General features: G+C 44.6%; 1 long non-coding RNA gene across 3 annotated transcripts in view; it reads right to left on the bottom strand.

Annotated features, from left to right (window-relative positions):
- The window catches only part of LOC136109453 (uncharacterized), a 90,703-nt gene that overhangs the window by 69,022 nt on the left and 3,384 nt on the right, over window positions 1–18,297 (bottom strand). For 2 of the 3 annotated variants that reach the window (XR_011741811.1, XR_011741812.1), the window contains exons 1-2: window positions 4,947–4,977; window positions 4,360–4,499 (exon numbers count right to left, since the gene is read on the bottom strand). The exons of the other annotated variant lie outside the window; for it this stretch is intronic. This is a non-coding gene — a long non-coding RNA (uncharacterized lncRNA). Of the gene's footprint in view, window positions 1–4,359; window positions 4,500–4,946; window positions 4,978–18,297 lie in introns of those variants that run through there. 3 annotated transcript variants of the gene reach the window in all.

The raw sequence follows: 18,297 nt of genomic DNA, 5'->3' as shown, positions 1-18,297 counted from the left end.
ATCACATCTTTCTGGTCATGCTGGTAACAGTGCCCTTGGCTCCCAAGCCCTCGTTCAGTAGACACAGCACCTTTTCCATAAGAAACTCATCCCACCTCTTACTTCAAGCTGCTCCTCAGCCACAGACGCTGATGCAGAACATGGATCTAGACTTTTTACGGTAGTCTGGAGCATAAGAGCCTCTAAATGCTACTCATAAAAGGAACACAAAGAACTGCTTTTCAACACATTTCTCCTATTTTTCCCCCTTTCCCTTTTTATACTCCATAGGGTGAATGACTTTGGCTCCGGTGGAAAAGGGAGAGAAGTACAGCAGGAATTATTTACTTATTGCTGCCCTTTTTTCATCACGTTTTCTTTGCTTTAGGACCCGTCCCTGGCTGGTTTCCCAAGCAAGAACTGAGAGAGCTGACGGTTCATCCATCTCTATTTAAATTACTTTTGTACCGCGTTGAATAATTGTGCCTCCATTTTACTCCAGGGCTAAAGGTGACTGACTTAAAGGTGATTATCTTTTGTTAATAGCCTGCATTACTGAGCAAGATCTTGAAATTACCTTTGTAATCCTTCCCCACACTTTAATGTTGCTATTATTATTAATATTCCTCTTTAAAACATACTTCTCTCCTGTCATGTGCAGGTAGTGACTGCTGCTTCTCACGGGGATGGTGAAAAGCCTGCCTGATACTATCAAGCAAAAAGAATCCAGTGCATTGCGCAGCTTTGTTCCTTAAAGGTTGTGGGAATTTGAATGCAGCCATGAAGGAGAGGCATTTGATTAAATCAATACAGGATGGCTGCAGCCAGGCTTCTACAGTTAATGTGGACACCACAGATTTGGGAGCATATTTAAGCTTCTAGTAGGATTTAGACAACATGCCTTATAGTTTAACTAAACCCATTTCTACCCTACTATCCCAGTGCAAGCCACAGCTCTAGACTGGGATACCATCCCGAATCCAGTGGACAAAAGTCCAACTTCAGAAGCAGCACCAGTGACTTCAGGTGTTTTCATCCTTCTCAGGATTCAGCGGAGCTCATCAAAACCGCTTCGGGAAGGTCTTGAACCAAACCAGCTCACGCGGCTCTCCTGCAATACTCCATCAGGAAATCCCAGCACACCACAAATAATCAGCATTAGGCTTATATTTTTCATGGCCCAGATTTTCTGCAGTTTCTGCTTTAACAAATCACGTTTGTCAAGCTTTCCCCGCATTGTCTGCTGAACACTGAGCACCAGCATTGTTTGACGGGTGTTTAGCAAGAGCTTGAAGGACAGGCTCTGAAAGGACTATAGCTTGAATATACAGTATTTCACACATATCTGCACACTGTGTGTTGCTTCCATTATCTCCAATCTGTCCTTTCTTCTCTTGGTCCTGTATTTCTATTACTGTTCAGCACCGCCACTGCAGAAGAAAGTGGCTGAAGGCTTGTGAGGAAATGCATTATTTGGTTTGAGACAGGCCAGCATTTTCTACCACCATCAGCATAGCACTCAAGTACATAATGTGCACATTTACCACTGTATTGCAGGCAAAAGCTAAATGTCTTACTATTAAAGATAAAATGTTATGAACTCTTAATGCTATCTATTATTATTAAACGGTTAAACATCCAGAAGCGGAGAAAAGAAACATCTTTCCCATACTGAACTTTAAGCTGTGAGATGCAAAAACAACTGATGTGTTTCTTTCACAAAAAAATACATATTAGAAAGCCATTATTAAGTTTCAAACACCAGGCATTCAAAGGTAAGGAAAGAGCCATGCTAAGTCATCAATTTATCCCATACTATTTTCCCTGCCACATCTGGTGCCAACTGCTGCCTGCGTGACCCGAAACGTTTAACGCAGCTCGGAGCCCATTCTCTGCTCACTGGCGCCAGCTCCCACAAACCCACCTCTTTTGCTAGAATCCCTGCTATATTACCTCGGTACGCAAGGTGAGCAAGAGCTGTTTTGTCAGAGACATCAAAATAGCAAGAAACTCAAGGCCGGATCCTGACAGTCCCATCAGAGGTGGTGTGTATAACTGGAATATGACGGCAAAGAGAACTGAGCCAGGAACCATCACCCACCAAACCCTCAAGTTCCTCACACTAAGTCCTTTTCCATGCAGACCAGTCTAGTTAAACCGAGCCCTCTTGCAGAGACAAGTTTGCTCTCCACAGACAGGTAACAGGTGATGAAATGCAGGAGAGCCAGGAGGGACCACATCTCCCCACCCTCCAGCTGCCCACGCTGCAACGGGTCTGATCCAGACCCACCTTCAGTGTCACTGGAAACCTGCCACTTCGTCCAGGTCAGGCTGGGAGATCAGATTGTGTGAGACCACTGAAGCCACCTACAAACTTAGTTTCATCCCCTGCTCGGATGCAGATCTGGGTTGGAAGCTAAACTCACATGCAAGAAATACAAGAGGCCAGATGTGAGACGCAGGCGCCCCACACGGGTGTGCAGTCTGGTTCTGCCGTCTCCCCTCCAGCCCTTCCTTCCGTGCACAACCGTTCAGCCCGAGTTTCTGCCAAAGAAAAGCCCTGTAAACAGCAGCTCTAAAGGGAAGGAGCCTAGGGAAAGCCCCCAGCCTGCAGAGAGCAAACGCAGCAGCACTTTGTGAGACAAAATCACGCGATTTCTGGAGAGCAGCATGCATCCCCAAGCCCACTGCGGCTCTCCAGGGATGGGAAAGCCACACTTGAGGCTGGAAGCACCTTCCTGTGCCTGACAAGTTATGCAGTTATTCAACAACTCATCATCTGTCATTACTCACAGCTTTACACATACCTTCCTCACTGGCTGCAAACACCACGGCCGATGGCCTTATTTCTATGCAGAAATTCCACCCTGGGACTGAATACAAAATATTTAAGGTTAATCAGTGCACTTGTCAGATGATTAAATCCACTCGGCATTTCGCCTCTCATCTTGTCGTGCCTGTTTAGATTAAAATCACCCGGGCTTGTCCTGCCCACAGCACCTGATACTGCAGCACAGAACAGGCTCAGGTGGAGAAAGTGCTCATATCTATCTTAGGCCTGAAAATTACCTTTCCAATAGTGTCCACTGCAAAACCGGCATTTTTGTGGCTACAGTCAGCCCAGAGCTCTATCCAGGATGGTTGTTTAGCTGGCCCAAAACAGTAAGATGGGCAAAAGAGCCTGTAACACAAAGCCCCACTTCTTGCAAATAGAGTTAAGCAAGTCAAGGGAAATGGTCTAAACAGCAATAGGGAAGAAAAAGATCTGAGGGGAAAAAAGGTAGAAATATCTCTGAGAAAACAGTACTTTGCTTCTGAGAATAATAAGCTTACTAGTCAGAATAGTCCTCCCCCAAAGCAGAAATTTTCCAGCGTTCCCATAAAAACGAAAGCCATAAAAAAGGATTTTCAATTCCAAAACATACATATTTTCAACTGAAAAGCTTTCAGTTGTAAATAGTTTTGTTGAGCTATGAAGTTCTGGCTTTGACTTGTTGATAAAGCATGGATGCTTTTAGAAAACAGCAGATACATACCACAGAAATTTGTATTTTGTTAAAATATTTTTCTTTTTTTTTTTTTAAATCGCAGTTTTGGCAGAAAGTTACAACAGGCTTAACCCTGCATATGAGTTCTGAATGTGCCCAGGACCGACCTCACTTCGCCTCTGAACTACATCCATCATCTGGCTTCACCAGATCTGAGATGGGAGGGTTTTGACACACAAAAAGAACCCCTAGAAGTCTCAAGTTTGGTGCACGAACATATTAGCAACAGGAAATCTTCAAGAAGTTCACTGATTCAGTTCGGCATCTACGTTTTGGTAACAAGCGCAAGACCTGGACAAGACTGAAAATCCCCCAAAGCCGGGCCCTCAAGAAATATTCTGTACGTCTTTCTCTGAAGCATGTAGCGAAACCACAAAAATAGCCTTCCCTCGAGGTATTGCGAAACCTCAGCTCCTGGTTGGACTGGAGAAGGGCAGAGGCAAGTGGAAAAGAAAACCATCTGGGGAAACGTTCACAAGGCTGCTTAAGACCTTGTGGAAGCCTCTGTCTGGATTTGGATGAAAGATGGAGACAAGAGCAGCTTCAGGGAATGAAGGAGATTAAGGAGGTACAGAGGCCGTTTGCATTTTCACAGGAAACTTCAGCAATCTTGAATTTCAAAATGGCTGAGAAAGGTGAAATTAGACCAGACAGCATCCCACCAGCAGCTGTGATGGCCTGAACTGGGAAAAGCTCTAATAGTACCTGAATTTAGAGGTGGATGAAGAACGAGAATGGGGCAAAAAAGGAGATTGGAGGCTTCTCCCTTTTAAAAAAAACCTCTCTAATTACTGCAAGCATCCAAATTACTCATTAATGAGGCTGGACTTACCTATTCAATCCCTTCCCTGCCAGCAAGAAGCTGGTTGCCCAAGGTCCACATGGTGTTTGGGGGGGGCTCTGGCAGCTCCCTTCTATAACAGTGTTGGTACCACCATCGCCCCCCACACTTCTGGGGCTCTAAGTTTACTCCTGCACAAGACAGAGCAGAAAAATATTAAAGCCTTGCTCATAAATCACTATCAGTGTGTGATGAGGGTTGTCCGAGCTACAAGATGAATTGCTCAAGTCCTGATTCCCTCTCCATTCCCCTCCCTGCCCACTCCAGAAGTTGGAGGATCTGGAAAGCATAATCCAACAAACGTGGCTTTTCCTTTAACCTGATGGGATTTCAGATGGATCAGCTGCAAAAACACTTTAAACCCATACAAAATCTTTCAGAAAATCGGGAAAAGGCCGTGGGGCTCCTTGGGCAAACAAGTGACTAATTATGCAGGCAAAGATGTCATGCAATGCTATCAGCAACTCACTGTTACGCGGCAGATGCCCTCACAAATCATTCCTGCTGCTTATTTTTATATTTTTCTCTGTCTAGTCACCATGTGCAGCCTAAAACAGATCAGCATGTAACAAACTCACGGCTCTGGAGCACCACTGAGGGAAACTCTCCTTGTCATCAGGGCAGGAACTCACACTGAAAACAGAGAAAATACTGGAGAGTGCATCTATAGCAAAACCATCCCACGACAATTATTATCTGATTTAAGTTACTTAAAATACAGTTTAACATTCTAAAAACACATTCGGTTGTTGCAATAAGAATAGAAGGGCTAAGATGTCACCTGCGTGTAATGCCACAGCTCCTTTTACCGCTCTCCATAAGAAAAGGAACCTGCACCAAACCACATCTGAGCCCACCTTAAAACAGTCAGTAAGAGACTGGAAAACAGATGCAACTCAACTGCATCTCAGTAACTGAGAAGCTGATCTGGCTCAGTCCAAACCCCATCACATCTAACAAAGCTTTGGGTAGAAACGAAGGCGAGGATTTAAACTGAAGATTGCCTGGACAATGTGTATCAGTGCTACTACAGACATACTAACCTGTGCACGGTGCCACGGTCACACCTCAGCACAAAACACATCAGATCTCAGACCAGAGCTGCACCAGCTTGGATCCCACGTGTAACACAGACTGGTCTGGCTGCGGCCACTTCAAAACGTTTATGGAGCATCTAAGGATCTTAAGGCTTGTTTAGCCTGTGAACGTATCAGGACAGATATCTCCTGCTACCTGCATGAAGCACAACGGGCTTCTCCTTCTGTTCGGCAACACTACACAGGTGATGCCACCGCAGATTTTATTCCTAACATCACTCAGGCTTTCCCATTCTCACATGTTGCTGCTTTTTCTAAGCTTTCAGCCTTTCCCGAGGCAGGAGGTGGTAGAAGGTCAGTGGGGTTCGGTTCTTTCCTTGCTATTGTCCTCCTCATCCACTGCATGCACAAAAACTCGCCTCTTCCCACCTCCATGCTCACCGGCCCCCCACCAGCCTCATGCGCTGCAACCCGAGCCCCTTCTGCAGAACCCCAGCTCGGCCTCTACCCAGCCCAGCAGGCACCACAGAGGCTCCATTAATCATCTTTCTCCAAGTCTCCAGCTTTCGCTCAGCCTCCCGCCCAGCGCTCGAGCATCCCATCCTCCGTGCCGGACTCCCGCTCACATCCCAACCCCTTCGTACCACGTATACATCTGACACCATTTATTAAGCAACACCATTTACTGCGCCACAACACGCTGGGCTGCACCGTATCTCCTTCCCTATTCAGATATCATTCTAGGAACAATCTCAATGAGATCATATACAGAGGAAATGACACTTCTTGCCGCTCTGAGGACCAAATGGCAGCGCTGTACGGTGAAGTGCCACAGATGTTTGGTACGCAGGTATTTTTAGCCATTCCCACTCTTCACTAAATCAAAATAACAGGAAGGGGGTTTGTCAGTGACTTTTGCAACACAATGCCTGTTGGACTGCAGGTAGAAATATCTTCTTGTGACACCAAAGGTTTGAAAAGCCCAGGTACAGACTGGCACAATTGGCTTGAACACTCGTATCAGCTGTGCTGGCATCACCCTCCATCCTCCTGCAAAAAGAGGAGAAAGCAACAACTCCTCTTCATTCTGGAATGAGACTTCAGCTCCTCCAGTTTTGGGAACAGTGCTTCGCTGTCCCTGCTTTGTCCACGGCCACGCAAAACTGCGGCAGGCAGACAAAACACCAAACCAAATGTAAAATGCGATCCTCTCTGGGGAAAATGTCAACTTTTCAGCCAGAAAGTGCAAACTGTGTCCCAGAGTGCTTTGAACTTAATGAGGCGTGTTATTTTTAGTTTTTATAGATGAAAATGTCATTAAAAGCAAACATATTTCTGGGGAGGAAAAGAAAAAACGCTCAATTCCCTGCATTTTGGACTCTTTCAAAGGCCACCTCTACTTTCCACAGAAGATGATTGGTTATAATAATAATAAGATAAACACATCGGGCACCTTTTTCCTTTCCACACAGGGCACTGCAGTGATGCTTCCAAGTAGATAACAATATAATTTCCTTCCATTTAAAAATCCATTTGTTACTACCATGTAACTGAGAACCTGGTCTCCTCATGCCAGCACGGCCATCTGAGTTCTGGCTGAAGGGGCAGCACATGGAAACCTAACACAAGGCAGATGGCTCTGTACCCAGTCAGGCGCAATAATCATCAGCCAAAATCCATCTCATAAATCGAACAAAACGGAAAGCTCTGGAAGGGCAAGGAAGCTGGTTCATTTTGGGGTTAGTTTTATTTGTCCTCAGGGCTATTGGCACAGAGGAGAAGTAGGAGGGTAAGTTGAAATTGATCTTGCTAGAAAGCCTGCATCCCAGCGAAAACATCCACAAGCAAAGTAGTTTGTGGAAAACGATCATCTGGTGCCTGGTTTTGAATTATAGGAGCACAAAATGAGGCTCTGACTCCATCTCTGGGCACTCAGGCACTCTGCAGCAGTCGCACTCGCAATTCAAAGATGCAGCTTTTCAGTGCCAGTAGAAATGGGGCTTCTATTAATACAGAACTTAAAGCTGGATTTAGGAAGGATTCTGAGAACCACATTGTGAACATTTTTGCTCAAATCCTCTGTCCATCTGATAATCTTCCACCACTCTTCAAGAAGTATCTGTCGAAGTAACAACTTAATGATTTTATCCACGTGGTTCTTGCCACCTCCTTGTTCTCCCCAGCCCCTTGCACCAGTAAATGTGGCTCCTCAGGACTCACGATGTGAGGAATGTGGAATTTTCTCCAGGAAAAACACATCCATCTCCCAGGGCAGGGAAATCTGACTGAGCTGTAACACTAACAAAGCCTCTCTTGGACAGATGAGAAGGGGGACATAATCAACATTCCTCCCCAGGTCTAATCTGCTGCCGCAGCAGTGATGATCCCAGAATCCATCTGAGCGACATCATTACATCTTCTCCAAAGAGTTGTAGCTGGAAGAGAGTGAGTGGCTCTAATTCTGCTTTACAGACCTTCACTACAGAGGCAAACGCCCATGCCGAAACCTTACACTTCCAAAAGCTTCCAGATATCACTTCCCCTCAGCCCCCACATCACTGGGGTATCATTCAGGGGTTGATTTACTGAAGAATTAAAAACATCCCTAAGAAACATCTAAACTAAGCACACATTGCATTCACAGATGTTTAGAGGGACGACTCCATGATCTGGTTTCTGTTTGCACCCTTTCCTGAGGATCCATCTGTAACCATGTCTGTGCTGTCACCCAGGCAGCTGGAAGACACAGAGTGGAGGTGGGAAAAGAGCAAAGCACTCAGATAAGGGCACGTCCAGGGTCTGGAGCATCCTCCACCTGCAGAAAGGAGGTGACTCTGGGACACTTGGCCACCAGTCAACCAATAACCACAACAAGATGCTCAGCTCCTGGGCCCTCCAGGATCCAAAGACAAATGGGAAGGCTGGAGGGAGCAGCAATTCCAAAACTGTGTATTAAATAGAGCATCTGTACCTACGTGTGCTTGGGGAGCATGGAGGGCCTCTGGACATTTTTGGCTTTCTTCTGGAAAAGACACGCAATGAAGTCCTGCTCAATGGCAGGTCAGGAAAATATAATTTCTGACATGAGTGGGCTCCAAACCAGAGTTTTAACACTATTGACTTTAATCTCTGCCTCTCAGGAGTAAGTCTTGATGGATTATTCCAGGCACCAGGTTAGATTCCAAATGGTGCCAACCAGCTTTTCATGGAGGGCAAGTGGAGCTCTGCCAATCTACACTAACTCTGCATTTACAAGGATTTTCAATAGGTAGAATTCAGATATTTTTGAGAGGCCCAGATTACAACAAGTAGTACTAAATCAGAAGGGTGAAAATGGAGGCAATGGGCAGAGAGATTTCAAGACACCATTCAGGAGCTTTTGCTTTAGAAGAATACGGGCCATAGTCAGAAATAAAACCCCACACATATGGCCCTACCCTCTAATTTCAGGAAACCAGACAGTGAAGTGATATCTACTTTATCACTGTCATAAGTAGATGGAAATCCAGTGAACGCTTCAACGTGCTCCCTGATAGTCAGAGGGAAATGGCCCTCGACTTCTACTCACTTTGGACTGGGCTTAAAAAAAAGAAGCCATTTTTTTAAAAGCACTGAGGTGGATAAGGAGTAAATTGGTTGTCACATCAAGCAGCTTTGTGTCTGTAGGTTAGGTGGGCGGCTGTGAAAATCTCTTCCCTCCCCAATACGTTACCAGTTCAACCAGTGAAGAGCCCAGAGCACCCAGCTGTGCCCCTGCTGTAACTCAAGTCCTTTACAAACCGCCACCTCCACCGCAGCACAGGGAGAGCCAGCCCGGCTCCTGGGCAGCCTTCTCTGTCCGTAAAAACATGACATGAGAAATTTCAATCCATTACTACTCTGCTAAATAGCATGTAATAGGTAGAAACCATTCAACACACTTTTCAGACAGCTTTCAGTGCAGATTAACTCGCAAATTCCGTCTCTGAGTATCCCAGCACGTACCAAGCTTTACTCCAGGCAGAAGTGAGATCAGCGCTTGCTCTGTGTGCTTTTCCAGAAGGAAGAAAAAAAGCAAAAAGACATTGGAAGGGTGGCATTCTTCTTAAAAAGGGGTCAACAATAGGTCAACAATAAAAGAAAATAGGTCATGTCATCTTAATTGGGAAATCATGAATTTGGGGCTGTCCCCGTGCTGGTAACACAGCCAGGATCTTTGTTCGGAGTGTTAGGCAAAAGCTGGCACCATTAGCCAAAATAACTTTTCAAGCAAACTCTCCTGGAATAAATCTTTCACACTGAAGTGAACATTTTTCAGTATTCTGTTTTTTAACACCATTAACTTTAACTGTCAAGCCTGACAAGTATAGAAAACTATTTTCTTACAAAAGGTAACATAAAAAACATTTTCCACTAAAAGGAGTTTTTCTCACTATGCATTAACTCTCCATTTTGCCATTTAACTCTAATTGCTGTTTTTCTCCATCCCAAATATTTTTTCCTCTCCAAGATCTGGACTTTAAAGAGTCTGAGCAGACAGACATTAACGCTTGTTTATAGAAGTTCTGTAACATGGATGTACTGTAATGAACTAATTATATTCAAGAGAAGGATCTGGGAATAACCATGACCCGTTAATCACATTCATTCACATGCTCCTGTTCTTTTTCCCTGCTGTTTCCAAGCGTCTAGGTGAATTCTTGAAAATGTTCAGGAGTCTGAAAACACGCTGGAATTTTCTGAGCCAAATCACAACGTGAATTAACAGCCACAGGGGGTGGAAAGTCCATTAGGACATCAGCTTACCCATGGGGACACGCTGGCTCAGCAGCCTGTGGGCACAGGGCTCAGGAGGGTTTGTCCCTCCTGATTGTCCCTTCTGAACGTGGCATCTCATCTGAGGTGTCACCTCCCGCTGACACTGTGGGTTGACAGGGGACAGATCTGCTCTGCACAGACCGATCTTACCTGGGAGTCCCCAGCACGCTGCACCAAAGGGTTAGATTACAAAAGCATAAAGCCTGAAGTGATTTAAAACATGTAACTGGATTTTAAAATGTCCACACTTCTGGGATTTGCATTGATTTAGCTCTGTACCTTTCTAAACAGAGTTAAGTGGCTGCACAAATGGTCTGGAGATGTCCCCTGAAAGGGGCTCCCAGGGGACGCAGCGATGCGAGGAGCCCGGCGAGCCGCTTGTCTGCGTGGATGCGCTTCTCGTCTGCAGGCAGAAGGAATCAATACAAAGCTAAGTGAATTAAACTGTATCTGGAACGCTTTAATAAATAACAAGGTTTTCAGAAAATTCAGTCCCCGGTTCATTGGTTCTTCTGGAAATCCTCATCTAAGCGGGTAAGAAACAAATAAAACTCCTAATTCACTTCCAGATCAGGCTATTTTCGTGAAATCACCTCTTGTTTTACACTGCGACACACAGGGAGCTGAGCCGGTACCAGGCACAGTGTCAGGGGTTGTTGGATTTATCGATGACAAAACCAGACAAGACCACTGTGATTTTCACTTCTGACCCCCCTACATAATCCAATCCAGAAGACTTCCCAGAACTGATTCCTTCTAAAACTAGTGCAGGTATTTTAGGAAAAGAAAAACATGTAAAAATTTCCAATGAAACAGAAAGCTTCATGTTTCTTGGTGCGCTCTTGTGAGTGGTTAATTGCTCTCACTGCTGAAAACGTGGTTTACATCTAGTCTGAGTTCACCTAACTTCAGTATCTCTCTCCTTGGTCTTTACTGCATGTTTGTTTGCTGGACTGAAGTCAGCCTTTTCACTGTATTGATGTTTCTCTCCACCAGAGCATTCAATCTCCCTGTCACCTTCTTCTTTGTTAGACAATGGAAACCATCTCCTTCAGTCTCCGGTGGGCAGATGTGCCTCCAACCATTTAACAATTCTTAAAACTCTTTTTTTCTCAGTTCTCTCCAATTTATCAACATCGTCCTTGAAGTACCAAAGTCACAACTGGAAAGTGCGGGAGCAGCATCTTCTGCCTTGTCTCAAATAGTCCTCTTTTCATACACCTAAAGATGACATTTCCCCTCTTTGTCACTTGAGCTGATGGTCCTCACAGCTTCACACAGTTTTCAGAGTCATCACTTTCTATGATATGTGCAGCTCTATGTGGCTGCTATTAAAACACGTCGCTTGTCTTCATCCGGGTTACTAATGGGATCTAAATCATTCTGTACTGGTGATCTGTCTTTCACTTCAGTTATCTCTTCTTCAGGTTTTGACTTCTCAAAGATAAGTCTGTGATACATCCAGGACTCCATTAGAAGGACGTCTACTCACCGACAAATTCCCATTTAAAACTGGAGACTATAGCAGTTTCTTATCTGTTTCAGAGGTGCCCAGTTGGTTTTCTATCATTCCAGCCTTGTATAAGAAGTTATTCCTGGCCAAGGCAACACTTTCATGGGATCACAGGGTGATTCGGGTTGGAAGGGGCCTGGGGAGGTCACCTGGTTCAGCCTGTTCCTCAGCGCCGGGTCAGCCGGGAGTCTGGACCAGGATCCTGAGACCTCTCCAGAAGTTCATCACATCAGCACTATTACATTTATCAACACAACTTGTAATCTTCCTGAAAAAAAAAAATCTAATTAGACAAGAACCATATTCTATAAGCCCATGTTGATTGACACTACTTACATTAATCCCTTTAATTCTTTACTAATTACATGCCCTATCAGCAATTCCATTATTTTGTCTAGGATTAATGTCAGGCAGAAAAATCCGTAGTTATGTGAGCCACTTTGTTTATCCCTTAAAAAATAATGGTTCAAAACCAAACTTCTTCTGCACAGCTGTAACTTGCTGGTATTTATTGTCTCTAATTAAGAGATGCTATACAATATTCTTTCAATATAAAAGGTGTTTCATTGTTAAAGGACATGGTCACACAATCTGCCTTTTCCCTGTAAGCAATAGAAATATATATTGAACTCTTCAAAACGCTGTACAGTATTACTAACAACGCTATCATTTTCATGTAGGGCTGATCTATTGTAAACACAGTTACATCACTCACGGAAAAGAGCTGCATTTCTATGGGGATTTCAATTTGGAAAGCCATATGTTGGAGCCTTGTGTGCAAATACTAAAAATGTGCTCGGAATTCCTAAAATTATACTTGAAAATATCCAGACACAAAAACTATCACATCTAACAGAGAAGAAATTCTATATTAGGCCTCATTTTTACAGATCAAGGGGAACTGATGACAGAATGTAAAAATATAGTAGCGGCTTAGGTACAAGAGACTGATTTGATTACATTCGTTATGTGCAAATAGAATAAAGTCCAAACGAGTAATGTATCTACTTGATGATTTAAAAGGCCAGCTTAACAAAGCTGAAAATAATTACAAAGCAAAACAATTGGGAGAAAGAATTCAAGCAGGAATCTGTGACTGATAATTGGGAACTGTTCAAGACCATTTTCCTGTCTATGCAGAGGAACCACCACCCCATGGAAAAGAAGGGCTGTGCTGGCTAAAAGCTGCTCTGGTTTGGAGGACAAGTGCAAGCCAAATCATAAAGTAATAAATAAATGGGAAATTCTTCCCATGGAAGACAAGAAGCATTAATGGCCATAAGTCAGCAGCAAGGAATTCTATAAAAGCGATAAGGGATGTCACGCACGGATTGAAGGAAAATAACTGGGGACAAAGGAGGAAATGAAGGTTTTGTCTCTGTGCAGAGGGTCAAAGATTCAGATCAGTAAAGCAGCAAACACGCTGCAACAGGCAACATGAGTGAAACCTTCTGCTGGCACATTCAGTTCTGCAGAGAAGACACTGGTGTAATCAGACCCCAAAAGGCTTGTCTGACAAGGATACCACCAAAACAATTAAAATGAGGACCCATGGCTGCAGCGAAGCAGCCCCTAATGCTGTGTCAATCTTTGCCAGATGCTCTCCCAAAGCTAAGAGCATCTCTCAGCACCGCAACAAGCACATGATACACAACAAAACAGTCCTGAGGCTGCCCAGGTTTGTAAGACTGGGCCTAGGAAGCTCATGCAAAGACTTCCCTGTACATTCTCTCTCCAACCCAGAATCTGCAGGATGATCGGCTTTAACACAGTGAAACTGCAGAGACACAAACAACTCTCCCCAAAAGCGTCCGGCTGCTCTCTACACACACAGCAAATAACTTGCTGGTGGGTGAGGAGATGCTGCTGTGGCACTGACATCTTTGCAAAGCCAAGTCTTCAAGAGAAAGCCCTTAAGGGTTAAAACCCCTCCCTGTCATCTCTTGGCCACCCGCCTCCCTCCTCCCCACTCCAGCAAAGGATCCTTGTGAAAGAAGCTGCATTCGATATGCACCGAGAGAGACTCTGGTCTGGGCTTTTTAATAAAGAGCAATTCCTTTGCATTCTCAGGTGTCCCTTAAAACCAAGCTCTGATATTTCTGCTGCATTATTACCATGGTCTGTAGATGTCTTCAGACTCAGAAAAGCCATTTGCTCTGCAGGTATGCTTTGCCCCTGCAGTGTAGAACAGTTTCTCTCTGTTAAGAAAAGTCCCTCTAGAGAAATTGGTACTTGGAGCCAATTAATGGATCTCTTCCACCTTCTGTCTTGCCAGTTTTTCTTGGCAACAGGATCCAATCCCTGTGGCCGAGACACCGGTCGTTACAATGTGCCATTAAAAAGTGAAACCGGTGAAATAGCGTGTGTAACCTCAGCAAAAAGGAGGTGCCTGGAACATTCCCGGTCTTACTTTTTTCTACCCGTGCGCCACTCTTAACGATGCGCTTCACGATTCACCTTTTGCAGCACCACTAATTGACTCCAGAGAGCATAAGAGCCACGTGGCTCAGAGATAAATTTAACTCTAAAGATGAGCAAAATCCCCATAATTACAAGCAGGGTGGAAAAGTGTCCCTGGAGCCAGGAGGAACTGAGGAGTGAATACCAGGCTCCCCAAGGTGCAACTGCTCAGCAACACCCCTGAGCACGGCACCAGCACATAAACTCGGACTTTAACACCCACCTGAGACCTGGGCTGAGAAAGAGCCATTCTGCACAGCCCAAAGTGCAGGTTCAAGTTCTTCAGCATCTCAGCCAAAATCCCCATAGACCTTCTTGGGTTGAGAAGAAAAGACCACGTTAAACTCTCCAAATTACCGCCTCAGAAAATCCCCTCTGTTTCTCCGAGCAGATGGAATGATGGGGGGAAATTTAGGTCCAGATTAAGTTTAAATGCACGGCTTGGAAGCAAGGGATCACATTTGGGTTTAGATTCACAGATTCTTATCTCTCAGCCATGATGGCTGACCTGCATTGTACAGGTCATACAACTGCAATTAACAACAACAACAAAAGTCTGTATTGAGCTCCTTCACTTCCGTTTGAGAAATACGGAGTATTTCTGAGGAAGACATGCATTCTTGATTTGAAGAGATCAAACCATGGAGAATCCATCACACACCCCAGTAAACTGTTCCAGAGGTTAATTACTCGCGCTGTTAAAAATTTGTACCTTATTCCCAATTTGAATTTTTCTGGCTTCAGTTTCCAGCCATTGGACCTTGTCATGCCTTTGAGCGCTCAATTAAAGAACGCTAAAGCATCAGATACCATTTCCATCTGTCAGTGCTTAAACACAGAAATCTCAGTAGCTGGTTCTCATGAGGTTTTTGGCAGAATCTGAACTACCACCAGTAACTTTTCTGTCTGTCTTCAGATCTGACTTGGAAGCCCAGTCAAAAGGGTGGATATAATTAATTTCTAATAATTTGTGATTCTTGAGAGAGCTGGGCAATAAATAGATCCGACTAAAACCAACTCTAATTAATCATGCTTTTATGAGAATTCATCATTTTCTCCACAGTGTTTCATTGGAAGAGTTCAGCTTCCAAGGATGGCAGAGAGAGCTGAGCAGGTTCTGTCCCTATGTGTGCCCAGGGCTTGGACACCAGCACTGTCCCGCCAGACAGCTCTGGAATGAACCCCAACACACCCTATGTGAGTGCTGGGGGTTTTTCCTCCTCCCACCTCCCTCTGCTATGGAGGAACTCAAGTTCTTGACAAGCAACTGGTAAAAATACATGTGCAAACAAGTGCCATCACACCCCAATGTTATGGGACAGGCTCTCTCCTTGGTAACTGTCCCATCTCTCATCAGTATCTGCCCAAATGAAAACATGGTGATGCTTCCACTAACAGGACATTTTCTCCCTCAAGAGCAACAAACAGCTTTAGACAACAAAAAATGGTGTCAAAGGAAACATGGACGAGACTCGTGAATTCAGACGGCCTGCATCTGAACGGATGGAGCGGTCAGTGACCGCTTCCAAGTGAACTTTAGATGGAGGGGTGGGAAAATGAGGACTTGTGATGGAACTAGATTTGCAATCTCATTTCTGGAGCTACTGCCGCATCTCCTGCCTGCAAGATATCAAGTCATCGCTACCCTGACACGATGGTGAACTGTGCTTCCAGCGGAATGGCACTTGCCTGCTTGAGGCAACGGTGCCATATTCTGCCATTGAATTCATTTGCCATATGACAGGCAGACAGAGTACTCGAACATGCCTGGAGCCCAGTGATTCTGGCTGGCTTTCCCAAGGGATATTTCCTCTGTGAATGCAGCCTCCATTGTGATTAGGGGGAAAAAAGGAACCAAGTTTAACTCCTAGACAAATATTTACTCGCTGGCCTATCAAGCAAAGGGTCACTTTGGGTTTTTATTGCTTCAGCTTGAACTATTACTTCGCCCATTGCTTTCCTTATTCAGCCTGAAACCACAAGATACTACCACATAGATCCAAACTCACAGGTGCGACTATACGGAAGACCTTATAGCCAAGAACCACATGGATAAATAGAGAGGATAAATTAGGATAAATACTGCAGCAAATCCTCAAAGTCTGTTTAATTCAGCTACAGACACTTTTTGTCCTGGTAAGTGTTCAGAAAATAAAAACAGGTTATAAAGGTCTATCCTCTCCTACAAAACACTCAATCTTCACCTGAGGGAGGTTGATAACCTCACCTGACATCTGCTTCTATACAGTCAGATGCAAAACATCGCAGGGAAGAGGCTTGGGCAGGAGCTGAGAACCATTTTGGTGGATGATACTATTCCTTATGAGTCCTGATGCAAAACCAGAGACACCAGTAAGTGGGAAAGATCTCGTAGGTGTGTCCCCCCACCTTTCCTCTGGCCACCGCACCGTTGTTCCCAAGCTTCAGTTCTCCACAACAGCTTCAAATGCCCTTGAGTGAAGAAACCCACCCTACAAAGTGCATTTCTGTGAACCAAGGGAACCTGAACGCTCCCTTTCCCTGGCTGACCTCTGGACAGCCCGGATCACCTCTGCCCACTGGTACCTCTCCAAAAGTCAGATTTTCCAAGCCCGTGGGCAAGAAATCAGGCAGCAGGAGGTCGGGCTCATTTCTCACATTCTTCAGGTCATTTTTCCCCAAGATTCCTGTTACTGAGCCTATTTCTGACCCTGTAACCTTGGCCAACTTAATCTTCCTATTATCAGGAGGAAATAGCGATAGTTTTTATTGTATCTACCTGTCTCAGATTTATTGTACCCAGATGGATGACTCTGGGCTGTGTTTTCTATTAAGAAGTATCTTTATTTTATCACATCAGGAAGAGAGGTATGCAGGTCCTGAAGGCTGTTCAGCCCAACCATCAGACACATCATATTTTTCTCTGCTAAAGAAAACTGCAGTAGTTACTGAGGTTCTAAGTTAGCAAAACTAAGTATAAATGTAGCTTTAAAAATATATGTTTAATTCCTATTTAGATCATGGGAAGTTACAGCTCAATTTCAGAAGGCACATACATATTTATAAATGTATAAAACACCGTAATTACATGTTAGCTGAATAAGTACACCTCAAAGCATGTGCTTGAATATACTGCTGAATCAAAGCTCAAACACCTTCCACACTAACCCTGCAGCAAAACACAATAACGTTATTGGAAATACTATTAGCAGTGACCATGTCTTAATAACATGCAGTTTTAATGCTAGGAAATGGCCCGTGTTATCTAACCTAATCAAAACACCCGTGGCTGCTAAATGACAAGACCTGCATTTGATCTCGCCGTTATACAGCAAACACAGGAACGCGAGCTCATAAACAAGTGAGGAAACACATTTAACCAACAACCCACAACTTACTTTCAACAAGCTTACCGATGTCAGCACATACGATAAAATTAGCCTGTTGGAATCTGCGATTTTGGCATGATTATCTGCTAATTACATGCTGTAAGCTGAGAGGGGTGGGCTCAGCAGCTCGCCGGGGGCTGCTGGCTGCTTGTCTTCCCACAAAACTTGTTCACAAGGCATCTAAAAATAACTTTATAGGCAATTCTTCTTCTGAAGGGAGAGGCAGGGCAAAGCAAAAGAGCGTAGACAGTTTAACCTCTCCAGGCCCAAATAGTCACACTTGCAGGAAGGCATCCAACATCCACGTCAGCAGAACTGAACCCGTCGGCTCTTTTCATCAAGAAGCCAAGGCCTAAATTCTATTCTTTTCCTCATTTCCTCCATATTCAGCTTCCTACATCGTCACCTCTGCCCTAGCCCTAGAACGTGACCATTCCCTCTGTTCCACGAGCTGGACGCTTTTGATCCCGCATGGAAATTCTGGGCTCTGCTACAACGTACCTGCTAACTGGAATAACCTGATTTCACACACACACAGAGACAACGGGTTGTCCTGTCTCTTCAAGCCCCGTGACTGACAGCAGCACAGGTTACAGATTTGTGTGGATAATACGAGCAAAGGTTTATCCAGCAGCTTCCCTGTGTCCGGGCTTTTCTGCCCTGTTTCCACTTCCCCAGCAGCAGCTGCTGATTCCCACCCAGCTCTGATTTGATGCAGAGGCCATATTCATCCCAGGACTTTTCAAAGAATGTG

This window comes from Patagioenas fasciata, chromosome 18 (genome assembly GCF_037038585.1).
Source record: "Patagioenas fasciata isolate bPatFas1 chromosome 18, bPatFas1.hap1, whole genome shotgun sequence".
Classification (NCBI taxonomy): domain Eukaryota; kingdom Metazoa; phylum Chordata; class Aves; order Columbiformes; family Columbidae; genus Patagioenas; species Patagioenas fasciata.
Note: the sequence above shows the minus strand (reverse complement) of the source record. Positions and strands in the feature narration are given on the sequence as shown.